Below are 16,413 nucleotides of genomic sequence, written 5' to 3'. Positions count from 1 at the left end.
TCTAGGAATGTAGAAGCCATATACATACATTCTTTTAAGCCAATGACTTTGATGTCCCACTCAAGTTTTCTCATTTTAAACCCCTTCCTACCTCTCTGATCTTTTTTGTTTCTCATACCTTTCTACTCCAACATACTCCATTCAGGGATCCTTCTTGCCAACTTGCTACTTGTTTTCTGACAATGATGCTGATACGAACTGACTATCTTCTGTCAGGAAGAAGTCTATCTTTTCCTTGCTAACAATACGCTCTCCCAACTTTACTTCATATTTGCCACTCCTATTGTTTGTTTTATCTCTTAGTTTTGTCTGTAATGTCTTTCCCTAAATAAGCCTCCCTTTTGGCAAAGATTGTGAATTTGTTACATGTTTATTTTGAACTAGGTATTGCTACTCTGATCTCATCAATGCTAATCCTCTTCAATCCAATCTTCAAGTCTCAAGTCTTACTTTTTATTTCTAGAGTTATTTTTACCATAATTTTAAAATCTTTTCCTCTTATTTCTCATTCTGATCCATAAGTCTTTTTCTACAGTGTATTTGTGTTAGAAATGATTCTTCTCAGCATAGTTTACCACTATCATCTTTCTGATTCTTCCTAAGACACTTTCTTTTTTTGAAACCTTTCAGTAATTCTAAGATATCCTATTCATCAACTTCCAAACTGAGAGATGGACAAACACACAGTTTATTTTTAAATTCCTTCTCAGGGTATTGGATTATGTGAATGAAAAATCTGGGTCTGAATTGCTTCATTTGATTTAAATCAAAGGTCCTCTGAGCAGGCCCCATGTATTCATTAATAACCTGAACAATTCCACACAATTAGCATTTACCAAATAATAAATCAAGAAACACATAGGACACTATGTAATTTTTTTTCTTTCTTTTTTAAAAATAATTGTTGCCCTTCATTCTTTTTTGTTTGTTTATTTTTGCTGAAGCAATTGGGGTTAAGTGACTTGCCCAGGGTCACATAGCTAGGAAGTATTGTCTGAGGCCAAATTTGAACTCAAGTTGAAGCAGGTTGAGGTCCCTTTAAGAAACTGTATTTCCTATTGATCTGTGATTCCTTTCAGATTCCCAGCCCCTCCTGGCTGAGGCATATCCTCTGCAGACAAGTTGTCTTTCCTGGATGCCAGAGCCTTTCATTTACAAATCCTAGTCAAAAGCATCCCTTTGAATTCCAATAGATCCAATAGATCCAGCCCCTATTCTGACTTGCTTGGGCTGCCCAGCCCCCACTGGTTCTGATCTGCTCAGACTTGCCAACCCCCACTAAGATACCCAATATAATGAGCTTCTATCAACTAAAGTCTTTGCAGATGGACCTCAGTGGTTCACTCAGCTGCCAGGACTTTCTGTCCACTGAGAACTGCAGGAATGTAGATCACTCTAAACCTCATCAAAGTCCTTCTGACATCAGGCTAGTGCTCTATCCACTGCACTATCTAGCTGCCCTATAAAATTTTTTTTCTCCAACAAGTTTGTCTTTAAAAAATGTCCCCATGAAAAAGTAACAAAAACACATCTTTCTGTTTTTGCAACAAGGCACTAAAACTTCTGCCCTATGTTTCAGTATGTAAATTCAGTCTGTACTCCAACTTGCAGACTAGATTCTCTGGGGCCTCAAATAGCTGATCTGAAGGCAAAATTGGGATGCACTACTAGTTCAGATATCTAGGAAAAAGACAGAAATGATGTTCATGAATTGCCCAGTTCTAGGACTTAAGGATCTATACCCACTTTAACCAGGGATAACAGCTCTGAAGGAATCAATGATTGCTATAGAAATTTGCTTTTGTTGGAATCTGATCTCCTTTTATGTAACAAAAAGAAGATGACATCTGATTATCTGTTGGTTGAAGTAATATAATGTGTCAGGCTTCTGCAATCTGCCTTCACACAATAGTGACTATCAGAACCTGGTGGAACAAAAGCAAGGATTCCAAAAGGAACAAAAATCAGCCAAGAACATGAAGCTTCACCCTTTGCTGCAACAACAATTTCTCAAAGACAGAAGGTGACAGTTGGTTCTGGTGTTGCTCCTTGATGTTAGAGCAAAGGATTATTGCAGATATATCTGTGCGGAGTCAGAGGAGGATTTCTTCTTTTTTTTTTTTTTTTCTTTTCTTTTTTGTACACGGCTCTCATTGCCCTGCCAACTAAGACTCATTTATCAGAAGCCGGCTGCAATAGCTTACACGGGAATTCTTCCCCTGGGAGCCTAAACATCCAGGAACAATAAGAGACTGCCAAGAATGCCTGGACTCTAACTGTGCCTACTGAAGCTTCCCCACTTACAATGAAAACAAGGAACAATACCTCAGTGTCCTCAAAAACCTTTCCTCCTCCCTTTGTATTCAAAGGGTAACTTTGAAGACAATATGGAACTTTAAATCTGAAAAAGAAGGGAAATTGCCACTTTGTCAATTACCAGAAGTAGAGACTGAGAATAAATCCACAGAGCTGTCTAAGGATGGGAGATGGAGCCCATAGGATCTGTGAAAGCCCTTGACAGAACTAGGACTTTATATTTGAATTTTGCTTTTGATCTGCAAGGCTCAGGAGGGCCCTCACATCTCTACAAGTAGAAAGCCATTTTTGAACTTGCAGCTTTGATAGCTTTAGTTGGCTTCAAGCAAGTCACCAATAGGGACTTTATTCCATTTGTGAAGCATTACCTTCAGCTGATTTTACAGATGAAGACATTGTGGCAAACAGGATTAAGTGATCTGACAAGGGTCACACAACTAGTAAATATCTGAGGCTATATTTGAACTCATGAATATGAGGCTTCATGTGGGCTGGAGGTGGTAAGGGAGAAAGGATTGGCTATTTGAAGTCATGCCTAAATCAGGGGGACACTCAAAAGAGATGATAGACTAGGATGCTAAAACTGAGATAAGTCACTATCTCTCCTCTTGGGATTCCTGCTTTTCAATGAACTTTCACATTAGATCATATAGATTTGTGAAGCGAAAAGATTTGGAAACATGGCTGACATTTTTTATTATAAAAGGCCTTCTGCTTTGTAAAGAGGTGATTTATATCTTGGTCTGTGTCTTGCTCATCTTTTGCTTTTTATTATCTAATTTTGATTATAATCTTTCCTCCTTCCTTGAACATGTATATCCATTGCTGCTGAATATCAAGGTAGAGGGGCTAGTTGGGAGTGTAGGAAGAGCTAACATCTAAATCTTTATGAGATAATGCTGGTAGTCAGGGTATCACTTATCAGATAGTGTGAAGTTCAGGGGCATAATAAGCATGACTGGACTCGAATTGTCTATTAGGAATTTTTGCACCCAGTGTATACTGAATCTGGAGCAAGTAGCACATAGCAAACCTTCAGCTGAAGTAGTCAGAACAGCACCCCACGAGGGAAAGACAAACAATGTCACAAAACTGATATGGATGAAGTTTCCATGAAGGTGGGGGTAAGGGAGAGGAAGCACTCCAGCTTGACATCTAATAATTTCCTGTATTAACTATTTATGCTAACTAAATGCCATATTATTGTTGTAGTTTAGTTGTTTCAATTGTTTGACTTTTTGTGACTCCATTGGGTTTTCTTGGCAAAGACAATGGTTTGCCATTTTCTTCTTCAAGTCATTTTACTGATGAAGAAATTGAGGTGCTCTATCCACCAATTCATCTAGCTGCCTGTAATTGGGTGCTAAGTTCTATCTTTTCCTGTGCCACTGAAAGACTATAATCATTGCTAGCCATTTCTAAATTTAGGATTATTCTCTAACCTAGTTATAGCTCTGACCACTAACTTAATATAGCATCTAAAATTCCTACCATTAGAATTCATTTCCAGAAAACCCCTAATGAAATGCAACTATGTTACCAGGGAGTGCTAACTTGCTAAGTGAGTACTGATCTATCTCTCTCTTTCTCTCTCTCTCTCTCTCTCTCTCTCTCTCTCTCTCTCTCTCTCTCTCTCTCTCTCTCTTTCTCTCTCTTTTTCTGTCTCTTTCTCTCTCTCTCTCTCTCCCTCTTTCTCTCCTTTTTTAATCTTAGGATTTTTTTCCTTTTTCCCTCTTCTTTTCCCTTTCTATTTATTGATTTATTTTACTAAAGCTTTTTAATTTTAAAAAGATATTCATAGATGAATTCTCAACAATGACCCTTGAAAATCCTTATATTTCATTTTTTCCCTCCCCTAGAAAGCAAGTAATCCAATATATGTTAAATCCAATATACCTATTTATACAAGTATCTTGTGGCACAGGAAAAATAAAATCAAAAAGGAAAAAAAAATGAGAAGCAAAATAAAATGCAAGCAAACAATAACAAAAAGAGTGAAAATGTTATGTTATGAACCAAACTCAGTTCCCACAGTCTTTTCTCTGGGAATAGATGGCTCTCTTCATCACTAAATAATTGGAACTGGTCTGAATCATTTCATTGTTGAAAAAAGCCATATCCATCAGAACTGCTCATTGTATAATTTTGTTGTTATCATGTACAATGATCTCCTGGTTCTGCTCATTTCACTTAGCATCAGTTCATAATACTGATCTCTTAAGAGTATATTAGTACCAATTAATCATTAAGACTTAGTCATATCTTGAGAAAATAAGATGTCAGACACATGCATTTTAATGGCTATTGATAATTGATCAAGCTTTGAGATTAGGCCAGGCCAAGCCAGGTGGTATGTGATTGTGTTATGTGAGAAGAAGAATTATACTTGTTCTGTTTGCCTAGAGAATCAGAAATAGAAGGAACAGGTAGAAATTATATAGAGGAAAAATTGATCTTTGATATCTGGAAAATACTCCTGACAATTAGAGTTATGCCAAAAGAGAATGGACTACCCTGAAGAGGGTATGGGTCCTCACTAAATGAGGATGTTCAAGCAAAGATCAGATGCTCACTTATAGGATATGTTTTAGTCAGAATTTTTTCAGATTGAATATTGGTATTATTTATCTTTGAAATTCTGTGATTCTTTCTGACTTTAGTTGTCCCCCACTCCTGGTATATTCTCCTTCCTCATCTCTGCCTCAAGGTTTTAAATTCCAATCAAAATCTCGCCTTTTATAGGAAGCCTTTCTCTAACTCTCTTAATTATAGTGTTCTCCCTCTCTTAATTATCTTTAATTTAACATATATATGTATCTGCATAAACACAAATATACATACATATACATATATATATATACATATACATATATATGTATGTATATATACAGAGAGAGAGAGAGAGAGAGAGAGAGAGAGAGAGAGAGATTGTCTCGCCCATTAGTTTGTTAGCTCTTTACTTTTTTTTTTTTTTTTGGTATCCTCAGAATTTAGCACAATATTTGGCACAGAGTAAATGCTTAATAAATGCTTATTGACTGACTGGATCATGAGACAAGCATGAGGCCAGGCCAGAATAGATCATAGGCTGCATGGAGTAGTGAAAGATGGAGTTGTAATGGTTTTAAACTAACTGTTTCACAGGTGCTAAGTGCATTTTCATTCTCCCTGTAGATTCTGTAGTATGGTCTGAGAACTATTTCTATTCTATTTGTTATATAACTTCTTTCTGTTGGACTTGTCTATTGTAATTTATATGGCTTATCTAATGGCAAGTTATGCTTTCACAGCCCTTCAGCAGTTAAAAAGAAAAATCTTGCTTAGACAAGCAGAAAACATGTTTATTCAAATTGTGACTCTTTCAGAAATTCTCCAGTACTGGAACTGGGCTTAAATTGAATCTAAATCTCTCTTTATAGTCTATATTCTTGGAATAAACATTGTTTTCTTTTATTGTTGGATAACCATTTTTTCCCCACAGCTTTCCTTTCTATAACAAAAAATACTACCCAAAAGGGAAGTGAGTTGATTTCCAGTGGTCTTTCTATCATTTTGAATTTTACACTCAGTATGTCCAAAACTAAACTCATTCCCCCTAAATTCTCTCTACCTCCAAACTTTCCTATTACTATTGAGTAAAAATTCTAAATATTTGTTAAAATGAATGAATTCCAATTCATGTATCTCTATATCACTGAACTGGTTGTTTAGATAGTGTTCCTGGCTTCTGAGGAGTTAGTTCAAAGTCCATTAGGAAATTTATAGAAGAGTAAATAAGTATAATAAAAAAAATCATACATAGTAAAAACATGCAGGGAGTTATAAATTAAAGCATCAAGGAAAGCTTTTTGGTAGAAGTGACATTTGCACCATGGAAAAAAAGGAAGAGGTCATTTCAGTATAATACAAGACAGTGAGAAAAAGATAAGGTATGTTTGGGAGATTGTAAGAAGTTCAGTTTGATTGAAACAATTTGGAGAGGGATAGAATATAGGTGATGAGAGTATAGAGTCAATATGGTGGAGTAAAGGCAGGGACTTTCTTGAACTTTCCCAAATTCCCCTCCAAACAACATTAAAATAATACCTCAAAGGGAGGAAGTGGTAGAATCAACAAAAGGATAGAGTCAATTTTCTAGCCCAAGACAACTTAGAAGATTGGCAGTATTACTGGAGTATATAATCCAGTGCAATTTTTTGGGATGACTAGGTTAGCAGCAACAATGGCTTCGGGAGCTCTCAGCTAACAGATGGTAAGGGAATCAAATAACTGTCAGAAGGAGATTGGGGATTATTTTTCTTTAAAAATGAGAATCAGGCAAGTGAAAGCTAATGACTCCATTAAATATCAAGAAACACTAAAACCAAATTAAAAGAATAAAAACAATATAAGAAAATGAAATATTTCATTGGAAAAAATACTGGGAAGTAAAAGAGACAAAATGTAAATAGTATTGGACACCCTGCAAGCCTTGACTTAATATCATCTTTCAAAAATTTATCAAGGAAAATTTTCCTGACATTCTAGAACCAAAGGATAAAATAGAAATTGAAAGAATTTACTGATCACCCTTTGAAAGAAATACCAAAATGAAAATTTTCAGGAATATGACAGTCAAATTCTAGTGCTCCCAGGTTTAGGAGAAAATATTGCAAATAGGCAGAAAGAAACAATTCAAATATTGTGGAGCCACGGCCAGGATAACATAAAATTGAGCAGTTTCCACTTTAAAAGAGGAAAGGGCTTGGAATATAATAATCCAGAAAGTAAAGGAGTTAGGGTTATGACCATAAATAATACTAAGCAAATTTGAGTATGATCTTTCAATGGAAAAAATTTAAAAAAAAATTCAAATGCATAATATAGCCTTTGAGGTTCATAGTGCCTTTCTTGATAACAACTTGTGAGATAGATAATATGAATATTATTATCTCTGTTTTACAGATGAGGAACCTAAAGCACATAGAGCTTGAGTGACTTATTCAGGGTTACAGAGCTATTGTTTGTTTCATAGTTAGGATTTGAATCCAAAACCTCTGACTCCAGATTCAGCAAAGGTAATTTGAGTGTCACTTTTGAAAAGTTGTCAGCCCTTATCTTAAAAGGATGATGGTCCACCTCCTAAGGATCTGCTGGGTGTGTATGGTTCAAGAGAACTCTGAATATTTTTCAGTACTTTGGGTTCTAATCGGCAATTAAAACAATAAGGATCTTAATTCCTTAGTAAAGGAGCCACAACCTTTCCCAGCTTTATTATCTTAATTCATTATATATATGTGGCTTATTTATATTGAACAAATTTAGTGAAGCAGGACCACTGATTTGTTGTTGTTAGCTGTTGAATCAATAATTTATTTATTTTCCAGATTTTTCTACTTATCTTATTTCTTCCAACTTAGAGCATTTACTTCTGGCCCAGGGGAGGTTGACCCTGGTGATGTCATTGTTTCTTTAAAGGATGAATCAATATGGAAAGGCAGAAATGTTTGTTTCTTATTAATTTCATTGATTTTGGATTCAAGATCACTTTTTAAGTACTTTTTTCCCAAATGGCATTTAAGAAAATATATAACAAATGCTAAACACTTGCAACAACTGGCTGGCTTAGAGAACAAGGTAAAAAAGTGAAAAATTATTTTGTATCTTTTATAGTAGTGGGTCTAGAAATGCTTGAGCTAAGAAACCTTATCTGTTTCTTCATGAAATCATATCTGCCTTATTAAATGATATGCATGCTAATGAAATTAGGCCTAAAAATGATTTTCTTTCTCAGTTCTTCTCATGGCTTCCTTTCCTTTCAGGTCTTTTGAATTTAGAAAAAGCATTTCTGTGAAAAGGGGGAAAAAACCTCAAGGAAAATAGAGATAATAGAACTTAAAATGTCCACATTTTCAAAAAGAACAGAGAAACCTTTGGATATATATAGAAAGATAAAGGCTTAATAGAATGCCACTATTACTTCTTTCCTCCTTAAATGGACTGACAAAGAGTTCTAACCCTTATTTGCTAACCATATAAAAGTTTTATTTCCTTCTATACCTATGCTTTCCTGCCTTAGATCTAATCATTCTTCCTTGCCTTCCTTATAGACAGCTCATTCCTGCCACTGGGCTGTAGAAAATACCTTTCCTTTAGATGATGAATGACTGAAAATGTACTCCTAAGGTCTCTAGGTTCACCCTGGGAACTTTAGAAGTCTCAGATTTGTAACATGCACCACAAGTCTTTAATTTTTTTCCTTTGGCCTTCTAGATTATTATTGATTTTTCCACCATTACTTACTAGCTTCCTTTCAATTCCCATTTGTCTGAGTTGAGTCAGAGTGTTGCATCGTCTTTCTCCCATTTTCTCTTAGGAAGTTATTTAGGTAAGTGAAAAATGGAGTTTCAGAAGTAGCATTTCAAATCTCTTTCCTGTTGGTTGCTGAAAATATACTCCCTCTGCCACATTCTTGTGAGGAATCTGATAGACAATTGAAGTGAATTCTAAGGAAAATCCTTTGCTTTAGCTATTCTTCCACCCTCTGGTGGTGGGCCAGAGGTGAGACAGTCATCAATTGAATGAAAAGTTCTTGTTCACCTAATCTCTGACAGCATCCCATTTGAGGGCAGAAGTTTGTGTGAAATTTATCCGTTGCATTTGATGGCTATGTGGCCTTATTTCTCATGTCAGAATTCTTGCTGAAATAAGACTTAAGACAGCTTTGTTCATTAGTGGGACAACTTGTGACACATTACCTGTACTCATGGCCATCTCGAGGGAGTAAACTATATAGAGTGTACTGAACTTGCTAAAGTATTTATTTAGGTGAAATCGGATTAAAGTTGCAGTCTTGAAGGGAGAGAAAGGGCTCAAAAAAGACATATGAAACTTGATGGGGGCATATTTAAGAACTGGGAAGAAAGAAAAGTCCTTACTACTTTTTCTCATGGACTGAGCAGGTTTCATAAGCTAACTCTGCTTAAAGAAAGAGTGGATAGAGATCTAGAGTTATAGAGATATAGAGCTTGGAATCCAACTCAGATGCACATAATTATATTACCGTGGACAAGTTTCTTTGAGCCTCAATTTCTTATTCTGTAAAATGACTATAATAACAGTAACTTACTCACAGAATTGTTGTTAGGATCAAATCAGATATTGGATGTATAGAGCTTTGCAAACCTCGGTGTCCCATAGAAATGTTAGATATTCTTCCCAATGTGTTTACTCTCTCTTTCTCTTTCTCTCTCTACCAACTGATAGAGCTCTATTATCTCTGATGCCTCTTGTGTCATCACCTAGCTACATGACATCTGAAGCAAAATTAGTTAATCTCAAAACATAGGCATAGGGCCCTGCTATTTCATGGGCAATCACATCTAATTCTTGCCCTTTGCCTTAGCAGGCAAAGGTTGAAAGTGCAGAGGAGAGGAGAGGAGTACCCACTGGGGAAAAAACATATATTTGCAAATTTTCTATTTACTAGAATTATCTAGTTGTGTGTTTTGTTTCCTCTCAGTAGGTTGTAAACTCGAGGGAAGAAACTTTCTGCTTTTTGTCTTTGTATGAATGGATATATGAATGAAGAAGCATTTAATAAGCATTTACTACAATAAATCAGGCTACACTGAGGCTACTTTCATCTCCAAGTCTTTTATACTGTCTGTCCTCTCACATCTAGAATGTTATTCTCCTTTTCCCCTGGTTTTCTTCAAGATTTTGCTCAAATGCCACTTCATTTAAGAGGCTTTTTTAAGTTAATTTTTTTCTTTATTTTTTCAATTAAGAAGCATTTATTTTTTCTTTCTCAACCCTCCAAATCAGGAAAAAAGAAAAGAAAAATATTATTGTAACAAATATCTACAGTTAAACCAACAACCTACCACACTGACTATGTCAAAATACGTAGGTCTTATTCTGCACATCAAGTCTGATCACCTATGTGTCAAAAACTGGGCAGAATGATTCATTATTGGTCATTTGCAAAAATCAAGGTTAGTCATTCTATCGAACAGAGCTATCTAGTCTTTAAAAATTGTTTGTCTTTATAGTGTTTTTGTTATGGTAGAAATTGTGCTCTTGTGTCATCCTCACTTTACTCTTCAGTTCTTGAAGCCTCTCCAGGTTTCTTTGAAATTATCTTTTTCTTAATTTCTTATCACACCATATTATCCTATAACATTCATATGCCATAATTTGTTCAGCTGTCACTCCAATTAATGGGTACTACTTAATTTCCAATTCTTTCCTATTATAAAATAAGATAGTATAAGATATACAAATATATGTAATATGTACATATATGTATGTAGACATGTACATACACATGCACAAATATGTGTGCATATATATTTGTATTTTTAAAGTTCTTTTTAGGGGGCAGCTAGGTGGTACAGTGGTTAGAGCACCAGCCCTGAATTCAGAAGGACCCGAGTTCAAATCTGGTCTCAGACACTTAGCACTTCCTAGCTGTGTGACCCTGGGCAACTCACTTAACCCTAGCCTCAGGGGAAAAAAAAGTTCATTTTATATTGCATTTTATATTATTTCATTGGGACACTGTGCTAATTATTAATGAATATTCCATATCTAGGTATCACCAAGTTCACAAGAATGTTTTCTGGACATCTTTATGTTTTGCTACTTTGTACTTCTCTCTAGTTATATAGCACTCTATTTCTTACCTTAGGACTTTTGTGATTGATGCTGGTGAGAGTTCGTCATATCTATGTACTCCTGGGGCTTCAGTTATCTATATGTAATCTCCCCAGCCCCCTGCCTTGCCATTATGTATAATTCACCCAAGCTACTTTCTATCTCTTGTGTGTGAACAGTAATCAAATCAACAATTATAAGTCTGGGTGAACATTTTCTTCCCTTATTGTCTTCATCACAAAAATTCTTGGCATTGTCTCCTACTAGCACTTAGCAGCAGTAGCATCACTGGATTGAAAGGTGAAAGCAATTTGATAGTTTTGCTTACAGAAATATTCCTAGATCACTTGTAAATCCATAGCTCCCCCAATAATATAGTAGTGTGTTTTAATTTCTCTCTGATATTTTACCATCTCCATATTTTATTATCTGGCAATTTGATAGATCATTTTAATTTGCATGTCTTACTATTATTAATGGTTTAGAGTTTTCAAATGGGTATTGATAGTTTGTCCCTTGATATAGATATGTGTAATTACTATTGCTCCATTATCTATAGTGCTTTTAAAAACAATGTAGGTTTTCCTGTTTGGTTGTCTTGATATTGTCTATCTTCATTGTAGATTGTTCAAAAATAGTTAGTCTTTTCTGCTTTTTGAGAATTTATATCAAATTTTACTCCAAATTTATAATTTAATTTTACATTAATTCTTACAGTTTAAAAAGGTTTATTACATGCAACAAATGTTTATTTTTTTTGTAATCTAATCTGTTATTTTATAGGTATATTTATTCTAATCCCATTATGACTATTAACTTTGACTTCTTTTTCCATCAAATCATGGTATTTTTTTTTCCAGAAAAAAAAATCTTCACTAGATACCTGAAGTTTATTTTGCTTGGAACAATTATATTCTATTATTCTTCCCTCTTTCTCCCCTTTTCAAAGCCCAACTCAAATTCCTAGTTCATGTTCTAACTCTCTCCACATTTTAGGAGAATTAACTCCCCTCAGAATTCCCTCCCTCACCTAAATCCAATTCACTTGAATGTCATGGCATCAAGTTCTTGATGTCATGGTCCTCTTAGAGAATGCAAAACCAACAATAATCCCCTCTCCATTTAATTCTTTGTTTGCTCTCTCTCTCTCTCTCTCTCTCTCTCTCTCTCTCTCTCTCTCTCTCTCTCTCTCTCTCTCTCTCTCTCTCTCTTTCTCTCTCTCTCTCTCTCTCTTTCTCTCTCTCTCTCTCTCTTCTCTCTCTCTCTCTCTCTCTCCTCTCTCTCTCTCTCTCTCTCTCTCTCTCTCTCTCTCTCTCTCTCTCTCTCTCTCTCTCTCTCTTTATTTTTTCCCCCTCGGCCACGTGAAAGTTCACAGTTCATTATTTTCTCTCTCACCCAATTCCACCTCTGTGTTTTAATAACCCTGACTATAGTGCCCCCAATTTTAAGAAATAGTAAGTTCATTTATTCCTTCCCTTCTTTTTTCTAGTTTATTACTTTTCAAAAATACCCAGGAACAAAACTTACCTCTGTTTTCTCAATATTGCTTAAACAAGATAGGATTCTAGAGGTATAATTGGCTTGAATATTACATTTGTTATTGTTTAGTTGTTTTTCAGGAATGTCTAACTCTTTGTGATCCTTTTAGTGTTTTCTTAGTAAAGATTTAGAATGGCTTGCCATTTCCTTCTCCAACTCATGTTACAGATGAAGAAACTGAAGCAGAGTTAAATGACTTGCCAAGGGTCACACAACTACTAAGAAGCCGCTTCAAACTCAAGAAGAGGAGTCTTCCTGACTCTAGGTTCAGCACTCTACCCATTGTTTCATCTAACTTTATCCTCTTGTTGGTAAAAAATACTTTTTAGGTAAGTAAGCCCTGAATTAGCATGAGTCTTTTTCAATCTATTCAAACTTGCTTATTTTTTCTTGAATTTCTTTAGTATGTCACATTTTCATTCTCTTTCCAACTTTGGTTTTCTTTCTAAAAAAAAATGCTTGAAAGTCATCAATTCTGTTAAAAGGTCATATTCCCATAGGATAATTTTATAGGATATGTTGGTAATAGTGCAAATCATATACATTTACTCTTTTGTCCTATCATAGTCTAGCCTTTCCTTTAGTTTTTGTTGTGTCCTGCTTTCTAGAGCCCCCATATCGGGGTGATTAAGAGATACCTTCCTAGTGGAGAAGTGATGAGGAGGGACTTCTGAGGATGGTGGAAAAATGGAGTCCCTTTATTTCAAGGACTTTCACTTTTATATAATGTAACAAAAACAACACTGTGCACGTGAGAGCACATGAACAACTTGCTACTGTATGTAGTTTGCTACCTGGTATTCACTCTTCCACCTGGTATCACTCTGCTTCAATCTCAACACAGGTTGTCACCACCCCTTGACTTCTCAGGAAGGCTGAGAACCCTTAGGGGAGATGGGCAGTCCAACCAGACCTCGCTAGCAGGTTCCCTCTGGGATGAAGGGTCTTATATTTTACCCAGAGTTTCCCCACTGACTATGACCCTCTACAAGTTTTTATAGTGTTGATGAGTGGTATTAGATAATTCAGATGGAAATTTCTTGGTATGTAAGTTGTTTCTTCCTGGCTGCTTCTAATATCTTCTCTTTGTTATGGAAGCTCTGGAGCTTGATGACAATCTTATTGGATATATTATATCTAATGTTCCTCTCTCTGGCAGTCTATGAATTCTCTTGGCTCATATTTTCAATGCTTTCTGGTAATATCTTTTTATGATTTAATTGAAGTATACAATATGGGTTATTTTTTCATGCTTTTCTGGGAGGCTAAATTCTGTGTTTCTGATCACTTGTCCTTTTTAAAGTAATTTTATCTCTTCTAATTTGGCCCTCTTTTAACTTTGTTAAAAAAATTTCTCATTGTATTATTACATTTTTGAGTCCTGTCTTCTCTATTTTCCTTTTATGATAGCCACTGCTTTGTTAACATTTCCCAGCTTCTATTTTAAATCATTAAACTTCCTTTTCAGGATTCACCACAAGCTTTAAATTTGTTTTCTATTTCTTCCTATACTGAAATACAAAGTAAAATAATCTATATAGAATGTATAATAATGGTATTGGTATAAATTAACATAATAATAACCAACATTTATTTAGTACTTTATAGATTATAAAGTTCTTTACATATATTAATGCATATGATCATTACAATGACCCTCTGGGAGAATTGCTATTATTATCTCCGTTTTATAGATTATGAAAGTGGGCTGATAGAAGCTAAGAGATTTAGCTTTTGGGATTAATTAATTGATTCTGGATTGAATTTCTGGATTGAAAATCCAGTACCCTTTCTACTATGTTATTTACCTGCCAAAATATCATGTAACACATAATTATCCATGTAATTTATATGTGCATATATTTGTATATTATATGGTATATGCATTTATGTTCATATACATATTTATAAAGACATATATTTATAGATACTTATATGCGTTTTAATAGTAACATACATATATATATTATAGCAGGAGTAAGCTGGCAAATGTTTAACAACTTAAAACATACAACTTTTAAGGTTAATCTACAATATTAACATTTTTACTATCACCTTTTTAAGCTATACAATCAACAAAATAACTCAAACCCTGATTTGTAGTGTTTTTAGATTTTTGAAGCAATGCACAATAATTCTCATCAGCTGGTAAAAGCTGGTTTTAGCTGGTAAAAGTTGGTTCCAGCATATACTGTTAGGAATACTTTAGATAAAAATCTCTTAAAAACATCTCTAAAATGGATATATTAGATTAAATAAAATATCTACCAGTTTTCCTATATCTATACTATTTTATTTTTCAATTTCTTCTTAAGTCTTCCTTATTCATTTGTCAGATGCAATACAGTTTTTGAAACATTTTGGTATTTTCCTTATGTAAGAACTTGCACATGTTCTAAACCAAGGAATACAGTGCACAACACATCTCTAAGTTTACCCAAGGCTGCTAGGTAAACACAGATGGGCAACTGTAGCAGCCGGAGAAAGGAACATCTTTATTCATTAAGCCATCTGGAAACCAAGTTGCACTTTTTTCCTGAACACTCATTAAGAAAAGACACCTTAGAAACTGTTAATACATTGTCAGATCTGCTGACCTCAGTCTCCAAAGGTAATAGATAGGCAGTTAGGTAAACAATTACACAGTGTTTTAGGGAGATGAGCAATAGTATTTGGTGTTGCCTTGCTTATGACATTAAGATAAGGGTTTAGTATAGAAAGCTTCAACATTTAGGGACCTAAGAAGATTCTAGCTGCTTTCACAGTTGTCTGATTTTCTCTATACTAACCTCTTCCCAATAATGTTTACAAGATTATTAGCACAGAGGCCTGAAAATGCAACTCTGCAACTAAAGAAAAAAGTCTTAATGAGCCCCTGACACACACACACACACACACACACACACACACACACACACACACACACACACTTTCTCTCTCTCTCTCTCTCTCTCTCTCTCTCTCTCTCTCTCTCTCTCTCTCTCTCTCTCTCTCTCTCTCTCTCTCTCTCTCTCTCTCTCTCTCTCTCTCTCTCATCTTTCCCACTCCTCAACTAATCTCTTGCAGCTGCTTCAGAAATCATCTTTGGCCTCTTAGACCACATCTGCTCCATACACCTGCATCTTGCCAATCAAAGTCTTAGAACAGAGTCCCCTTCTAACTTCTCCACTTATTGGCAACTTCTACTCAGTCCATCCTACTAACTGATCAACCCACTTCCAACCCTACCTGTCAAGTGACCAACCTAGACATCTCTCCTAGTATCTTGCCCAGCTCCTAAGCCCCTGTATCAATCAGTTGTTCCATTCAATGGAGAATAATCAAACCCATTTCAACAGCTGAAATGAGCAAAACCTTGTCAATCAGTGGCTGTGACATTAAGAATTGCATAAAGTAGCTCAAAATCAAAGCTTACTATCAGGTGATTCAGCCAAGCCTTCAAATGGAACAGTGACTGTCAGAACACTGTGCATGTGATGTCCCCTATTCATTGACATTATACCTCCAATGAACAACTCAGTTATCTTGCAAAAGGGAAAAAATAAAGTTGAATTTTCATTTTTGCCTCCACTTGAGGATAAAAATGACATGCAAACTTAACTAGGAATAAAAATAGTTTCCCCATCAAAGAGTCATTAAGAGGACATGAAGGGGCTTCTTTGAGATCTCAGAATGTCTGTAATCTGTCATCTGTCATTTTGCCCATTCTCATCCTGAGACTTTTAACATTCAGAACAAGGATTTCAAGTTTAATGGCACCTTGAGACTAAGTGCTCCCAGGTCCCCATCAAACCTGTCAATGCTAACAGCTGTCACTGAGTGACAACTTGTTCTTCCATCCTCTATTTCCTTTTCTGAAATGGCTCTGTAAACAAGTCTCAAAAGCAGTGCCAGTTTAGTGTTCCAAGGCTAGATGGGAAA

General features: G+C 35.4%; 1 protein-coding gene across 1 annotated transcript in view; it reads right to left on the bottom strand.

The window, feature by feature from the left end:
* The window catches only part of GPC6 (glypican 6), a 1,235,068-nt gene that overhangs the window by 26,850 nt on the left and 1,191,805 nt on the right, over positions 1-16,413 (bottom strand). The gene's annotated exons all lie outside the window — the stretch shown is intronic.

This window comes from Sminthopsis crassicaudata, chromosome 3 (genome assembly GCF_048593235.1).
Source record: "Sminthopsis crassicaudata isolate SCR6 chromosome 3, ASM4859323v1, whole genome shotgun sequence".
NCBI lineage: Eukaryota > Metazoa > Chordata > Mammalia > Dasyuromorphia > Dasyuridae > Sminthopsis > Sminthopsis crassicaudata.
The sequence above is the reverse complement of the archived record's forward strand: the minus strand, read 5'-3'. Positions and strand labels throughout refer to the sequence as shown.